Genomic DNA, 8,109 nt, shown 5'->3' with positions numbered 1-8,109 from the left:
TATGGTTTCCGCTATTTCTGGAAATTTCTTGCTATCAGAAGCAAATCCAACCACTGAGCAAATAGTTTCTACAACTGAAAAATGAGAAAATGAAGGTTAACTGCTAGTATTATACAATTATGACATGTCACTGAATAACTAATCTTCCATATTACGTAATAAGCAACTATCAAACTAAGGATAACCACATTGCTGAATTACCAGCTCGATGATGCTATAGCTATATACTACGTTGTTGCCTATTTTGAACAATGTAGTAAAGGTGACATTAAGTGAACTTTTTCTCGTCTTACTAAGCGTTGGTTGTCAGTAATTGTGGTGGTAGGAGATATCAGCTCTCCTTTTCGTTGCTTTCGTTGGCTTATCCATTCTCACTATAGGGGTAACATATTTTTCGCAGAAAAGGGAGAAGGAGAAGTTTGAGAAAGAAGAGGGGGATATAACTTTGAGGAGGAGAAGGAGGAGGAGAAGGAGAAGGAGAAAGGGGGTTGAAGTTATTTAAAATGTGGGTACAAGTTAAAAGTTAAAAAAAAAATGGGTATAAGTTAAATGGGGGCGACCAAATACGGCGCCCCGTGAAATTTTTACCAAAATAAAAAGCAGAAGTAGGGGGTGGCAATTTGAACCCAAACCCATCTAACCCGTCCAACCCGCCCCGAAATTAATGGGTTGGGTTACAAATGTTTTAGCTCATGGGTCAATTTGGGCTGAGCCCAAGTTAACCCATTATATTTTAGGAATTTTTACCTCCTATAGCAAAGGTTAACACCTTATTTATTTTAAATAAATACCATTTAAAAAAATTATATTTTATGGATACCTTTTAAGGTTTATAGCAAAATATTTAATTTTGGTTACCTCCTAGCCCTAAGCCACTAAATACGCTAATCAGTTACACTATTTTCTTTCTCTCTCTACTTTGATACATCTCATTCTCTTCCCCCATCCCATTAAAATTTTCGATCTCCTCCTCCTTCCACCGGATTTGTGCAAAGACCACTTCAGAGATGCTGATTTCAAATTGTTTAGTTCGTATGATTCTTTTTCTGAAGTTGCTATTACTATGATTTAAGGGTTTGGGAGTATAAATTGCCGCATACAATTCGATGTGCATGAAGAAGAGAAAGAAGATGACTGTGAAACGGAAAACAAACAAGAAAGAGATCGACGAAGAAATTGATAGGGAAAATTGGTTTATTACATCCAAGAAACAGAAAACTCATGATGTTTTCGGGGTTCCTTCAGAGATTTTAGCTTTCAATTGAATGTCAAAGAGAGGAGATTTCCTGATTTCTTGTCCTCAGTTCAAGATTATCCTTTTTCAGCAGAAAGTAAAGACCGTATACCAAGTCCAAGATCCCATCTTTTTCCTGAGTACTCATTCAAATTGAGGAAGATCAATGTATGCTCCTCGGCATTTAATTGATTTTCTGTTAATATATTTCAATGTATTTTTATGTATTTCATTGTATTCATTGTCTTTTTTTTCATTGTAATTCAATGTATCTCGTTGTATTCCATGTATTTCATTGTATTCACTGGCTTTTTTTTTCATTGTATTAATGTATCCCGCTGTGTTCTATGTATTTTATTGTATTCACTGTCTCGCTATATGCCATGAATGTATTCATATTTTTTTTAATTAATATATTTTATGTATTTAGATGTATTGTATAATTTCTCTGAAGATTGCTATATTTTTGGGGTATTTTTCAGTTCAGAATCTTTCTTATAACTGAAAATACAAAATTTGTATGTTATAATTGAGTTTGTTGAGTTATATTAGGAGTTTATTATGTTAATTGATTCACTTTCCGTTTTAAAAATAGTGTAATCCCCTATTTCACGCCGTCAATACAGTCGAATACAATAATCTGTCCAGCTGTAATCCCATATTTCACTCAATAAATACAGTCGAATACACTCGAATACAACAACTGATTAGCTGGACTTCCCTGATTCACGCCTATTTTTGCTACTATATTCATGAATACAATAGCTTAAATACATCTTATAACCACAGAAAAAGGTATCTATAATTCGTAATATAGCAAATGATATCTATAGATAGCTATGATAGTGCTTTATGAAAATTCTCTAGAAAATATATCTTCATTCTTAATGCAGATAACGAACATCGGGTGAGAAACCTGGAGAAAAAAAAAAGTTATTCCATGAATGTGCCACGACTATTTGCTGAGTAGTGGTGTCAAATTTAACTCATAAATGTATAAGCTACCAATCCATCCAAAACTTTAATCGTGTCTACTACATAACTCGATTTAAGTCGTATCAAGATATTTCTTAGCTCACTCATTTGACACCCTTAGCTGTGAACATGCCGTATGAGAGATCAATAGTATTATAGCATGCATTTGTAATCAACTATGCATGAAATTGAAATTTAATTAGAAATAATACATTTCAATTAAAATCTCTTATTGTATTGAAAATGAGTAGTGTCACACCCCTTTTTCCCACCCCCCGAAATATATGTATGTGTATGGATATTATGGTGGGTTAAAGAGTTTTTCCAATTGAAGTGACAAATTTGAGTAGGGATTATTTTATTTATAGAGTCGCCACTTGGAATTGGTTTTCGGTGTTCCAAGTCACCTTTTATTTGAATCCCTAGTCAAAGAAAAGTTTGACTCTATTTTTATCGGTCCGCGAAAATAAAGTTCGGGTAAGGAATTCTGTTGACCGGGGAGAAGGTATTAGGCATTCCCCGAGTCCCGTGGTTCTAGCACGGTCGCTTTATTGACTTAAAACTTGGCTTGAGCTAATTTTGGACAAACTGTGATTTATATGTATTTTCATGTTTTACCTATCCGCTTTTAATTATTAAAGTTGTTAAAAAAAAGTATGATATAAATAGTATAAAATTGTCCTAACCGCGCTACGAAAGCGAATATGCGACCCAAAACGAATTTTATTAATTTTATCGTAACAGCGCTACGCAAGCGAATCCGCAGTTATGACAAAGGATTATTAGCACGCTATTATTTTCAGAAAAAATTACTGTATTTGTGCTTTTGAGAAAATTATTTATTAAAAGGTTACTATCGCTATTAAAAAGTTACTATCGCGCTACGCGAGCGAATCCGCGAGTATGGTGAAAGGATTAGAAATTTAACTAAAACTATAGATATAGTAAGAGATTAGTGAATTAAATTATTGAATGTTAAATATCACGCCACGCAAGCGAATCCGTGAATGAAAAGATTTAAGCGTGCCTACTGATTGCCTAGCAATTCAACTAATAAAAAAGAAAATGTGTTAATTAATTAATAACAGAAATCTGATTTCTATTATTATCTTCTAGCCTTATGGTTGGAAAAATTGTGCAAATAAATGTTGGACCAACTCAATCTTTTTAAAAGAAATATGCCAACTTCTTGTTAAAAGGAGAAATGGGCCAGCTTATGGATTTTAGAAGATGGGCCAGCTATTTATTTATTGAGAAAGTGGGCCAATTTGCTTATTTAGTTATGGTATCGAGCCAACATCTATAAAATAAATGGACAAAATGTTTATAGACTTCTTAAAGGCATTGAGCCTATTGGATAGAATATGCCTTGGCCCATTATTGAGCTCCGAAAATGGGCATAAGCTGAAAGCCCAATGAATTTCAAATGCTGGTTTACTAAGATAGCCCACCTGGGGTAAATTGCGAGTCTGGCCTCTTTTGTTCTAAGCCATTAACCCTTATTTTTAACTAGCAATTTCAAACACCTATTTAAGATCTAGCCACTTTCTACCAAAAAAAAAATCTAAAATCCTAGCAGAGATGGTCACATGTAAAATCTGAATTTTATCACAATAAATAAAGGTTTCAAGCATGGCTCTTTTGTTATTTTTCTTTAAAGAATAGCCTATCATAAACTGGCCAGAATTGCAAAGGTGCAAAAGGAGTCTTTAAGCACATTGCAACCTACTTGAAACATCTCATTTTATATGCATCAAAACTATAATAGATAGTAAAGACAAATAACCCATGAATAAAGAGTGTTTGATCAACCAAGGATTTATTTTTTTACATATGAACTACAACAAGATATATTTAAATAATAAAAAAATTTAGCTAAGCACTCATTTATTTAAATGGATATGCTCCCAACAATCAAGAGGAGTTCAAATCTTCTTGTTAATGTGAAAATATCTGTAACATAAGATTAAAGAGTTACCTGAGTCGCAGAATAATAAATACAACAACGAAGAATGGAAGCTCAGCAACTAAAGCGGCATAAAAACAGCAGCAAAACAGCAGAAAACCAGCAGCAAATCCATGTTAAAACAGCCCGAAAACTTGAGAAGAAACCCAGAAGCGAACTCTAAAGAGGACTTATACTTTTCTAAAAGTTTGCACTCTAAGATTCACTCCTAAAGCTCACCATTTCAGCTTACTTTTCATGTGTTCAACTGCTGAAATTTTTTATGTTTTTGTGTGTTTAAGCAATTCTAAAAAATGTCTATGGAAGTGTGATCCAGTCCCTTATAATGAAGAAAGGGCAGCCCTTAAATAGGCAAAGAAAAGCCAACTTTTTGGACAGATTTTGGTTCCACATAAATCTGTCCAAAAGAGGCTAAATTTGTGTGCTAAAGGCTGTCCAAAAGGTGAAAGGACAGCCTGAAATCTGCTATGGCAGGAGCCAAAGGGTCACTTCAGCCACCCTACTAAAAGCAAGCTACTAGTACCCTACAAAATATCTAAATTTCAGATTTTAACAACACCAATATCAACCTATTGATTCAAATTAAACCAAGTATTAAAACATGTAGTTAAATTTCAACACATGTATTATGAACCAACATGAGCAAACAAAAATTAACTATTAAAGCCAAACGGAACGCACGATATGCGCTGAAGCGATTTAACAAAGACAAACATAATCAGAAATGGATTAGAATAAAGAAACAAGACAGAAACTAACTCTAAACTAAAAACCCAAAACAAAAAGAAAAATTAGAAAATTAATAACGGGGCGGGGATTGCGATTTTACCATATACTCGAGCATCCGGGAGACGACGATAGGCAGTGGTACGACTTTCGAGCAAGCTTCTATTGTTGATATTCTTGAAACCAAAAAATTCCGGTGAATCCGAGTCCGGTTTCAATAATATCAACGACACAACCTTGCTCGAGGCCGGTTAGAGAAAAGAAACGGGCGGCAGTGGGCGGCAGTGGCGGCGGCGCTAGGGCAGTGGTGGTGGCGCTAGGGCGGCGTGGGGTTTTTTTGATTTTTGAGTCGGAGATATGGAAAGAGGGGGAGAAGAGGAGGCCGGTGGTGTAAAATTTTTGGAGTTTTGGGGTGATGGGCGGCGGCTAGGGTTTCGGTTAGGCTTAGATCTACGGAGATTGAGTGGGGATATGGAGGATATGAGTGGTATAGGTAGAAAGAGGAGGAAGAGGGGAAGAGATGGTGAAATTTTGGGGTGGATTGGAGGGTTGCCGCCGGCGGCGGCGATTTTCGGCCGGCGGCGATGGGCGGCGGCTGGCGGAGCTGAGAGGGAGAGAAGAGAGAGTGATGAGAGAGGAAGAAGAAAGGAAATAAGGGGAAAATGGGGGAAAATTTTGGGGGGTTTTAGGCTTTAAATACCTAGGGTGAAGATCAAACTAGGACCGTTGGATCAAGTCAAGATGGGTGGCCAAGATTAAATCTTGATCACTTAATGAAACGACGTAGTTTTGAGGCAAAACTACGTAGTTTTAAACCCTTTGAATGGCAGCCCTTTATCTTGCACTCTTGGCCACTTTTTCTTTCAAATTTGGCCAAATTTCTTTCTTAATCCTACTTATTAAACTAAATTTACACAAACAAATAAATTAATTAACTAACTTATTCAAATGATCAATTAACTAGATTGATTCACCTATTGAAAAGTTAATCGATTTCTAAAATGCACAAATGAAGGAAGAACTATTTTTTTTTATATTTTCATGATAAAAATATGCAATTAAAGACACAAAATTTGAGGAAAACAATTAAAATAACAAAAATACTAATAACTTTAGGAGGTGTTAAAATAGTGTAAAAAATTAGGTGTTCACAAGTAATTTTCTTATATCGACTAAAGTGTTCATGGGATTAAGAATTTGAGCTAACCATGGGATTAAGAACATACACATAATTTAAGCTAGTCATATCATTCTTCTTATACCAAATATGGAAAGCATTAAAATAAAAGAACCTAGTCCAACTTGACAATGATAAATATTAACACTTGATCAATCTCAAAAGTCAAATGTTAGTTTTTATTGTGAAAAGGCCAAATAACTAAAAGAATATTTGTATTGGACATATGCATACTGAAGAAAGTATATTTTAATACAAGTAATAAATCTAAATAATTATTAACTATTACGTCTAGCCTAGGCTGGCCAACCTTTTTAAATAATAGGGTTTAGAAGAAAAGGTCGTTGATATAAAAGTTGGATATTGTCTCTCCTGTAATGCTCTCGGCGCAAGTTAGTAAACCTACGCCGGTGTGAATAGCCATGGCAGGAGGGCGTGGTCGCGACCGTGGAAGAGGACGCGACAGACCTAGGAAACTACCAGTAGTCACTTTTGGAAGCTCAGTTGGAGGACGCATGCAACCGGAGACTACAGAAGGTGAACAAAGTCAAGTAACACCTGTGCAAATGGGTGAGCTGATACAGTAAGAGCTAGGATCGTCGTCTAATCGAGCAACAACTGCTAAGAAACTTCAATTGAGCCCAGATCCAGCACAATTGAAGATAAAAGAAGCCGAAGAAACAGTCAGAGTGGAATCGAAGCAAATTGAGGAAGTGAAAACTCAGGAATCCAATGGAACAGTGCTGCATGCTACAGTACAACAACCAACTAAAAAAATGGTCGAGTCTCTTTGCGAATAACAAGTCTGTAGAAAACGGTATGACCTTATCTTATATTGCTCCTCAATTAGTAGATGGTAGAGTTGTTATTCAATTGGAAAAAGAGGAAGTGGAGCGTGAGACTGAAAAATGGAAAGGAGCTCTGATTGCTTATGTAATTGGGGATTGCCCTGGGTATAATGCAATGAGCAGATATATAGATCTTAAGTGGAACAAAATTTCAAGCCCAGATTTGTTTATGCATGAGGAAGGTATTTCATCATCAAATTCCAATCAATTGATGATATGAAAGAAATACTATGCTCAGGACCATACACTATTAATAGTCGACCTATTATTTTGAAGCCTTGGACTCCTGAATTTGATTTTGATAAGGAGTTTCCTACTGAGATACCAATATGGCTCAAGCTGCCAAAATTACCAATGAATTGCTGGGGGATAAATTCACTAAGTAGGATAACAAGTGCTATAGGAATACCAATGTATGCAGATGAATGCACTGCCAAGCAAACACGAGTGTCATATGCTCGAATGCTAGTGGAAGTTAATGTGACAAAACCATTACCTGACCAAATTGAAGTAATGGATCCTAATGGCAGAGTATTTCAACATCCTGTATCGTATGATTGGAAGCCATTATTCTGTGAGAAATGTCAAGTTATTGGTCATGAATGTCCAAAGGCCCAGAGAAAGAATGAAGAGCAACCAGCTAAGCAAGAAGGACACAATAGAATAGTGCAGAGATGGGTAACAAAAGAACAACCAAAAGAGCAACAGGACAGCAAAAAAAAATGGAGAAAATCAGGAGGTTGGAACAGTAGCTAGAAACATTGAAACAGAGGGCAATCACAAGCAAGTTGGGGAGAGACAAACAACTGGTTTGATGCATGATCAGAAACAAAGTGAGGGGAATGATATCAAAACCCCTGACAAAGGAAAAGCAATTGACAAGGTATCAGAACTCAATCTACAGGAGTTCCCAATATTATGCTCAGTGCCAACAAAGAATGTCTTTGCAGTGTTAAACAGAGCTCAAGGTGAATCCAAGTCTGCACCTCCTGACAAAGGGGGAGGAACCAGTTTTAACAAATGAAGTGGCTCTTTTGGAATATAAGGGGTGTAAATAAAAAGTATAAGCAGAAGGAACTGAGGAAATATATAAAAATAAAATAAAATATATTACATTAGCAGGAATAGCAGAAACCAAAGTCAAAGAGCACAATGCAACAACTGTGGCAGCTAATGTGGTAAC

Source organism: Nicotiana attenuata, unplaced genomic scaffold (genome assembly GCF_001879085.1).
Source record: "Nicotiana attenuata strain UT unplaced genomic scaffold, NIATTr2, whole genome shotgun sequence".
Taxonomy (NCBI): domain Eukaryota; kingdom Viridiplantae; phylum Streptophyta; class Magnoliopsida; order Solanales; family Solanaceae; genus Nicotiana; species Nicotiana attenuata.
Note: the sequence above shows the minus strand (reverse complement) of the source record.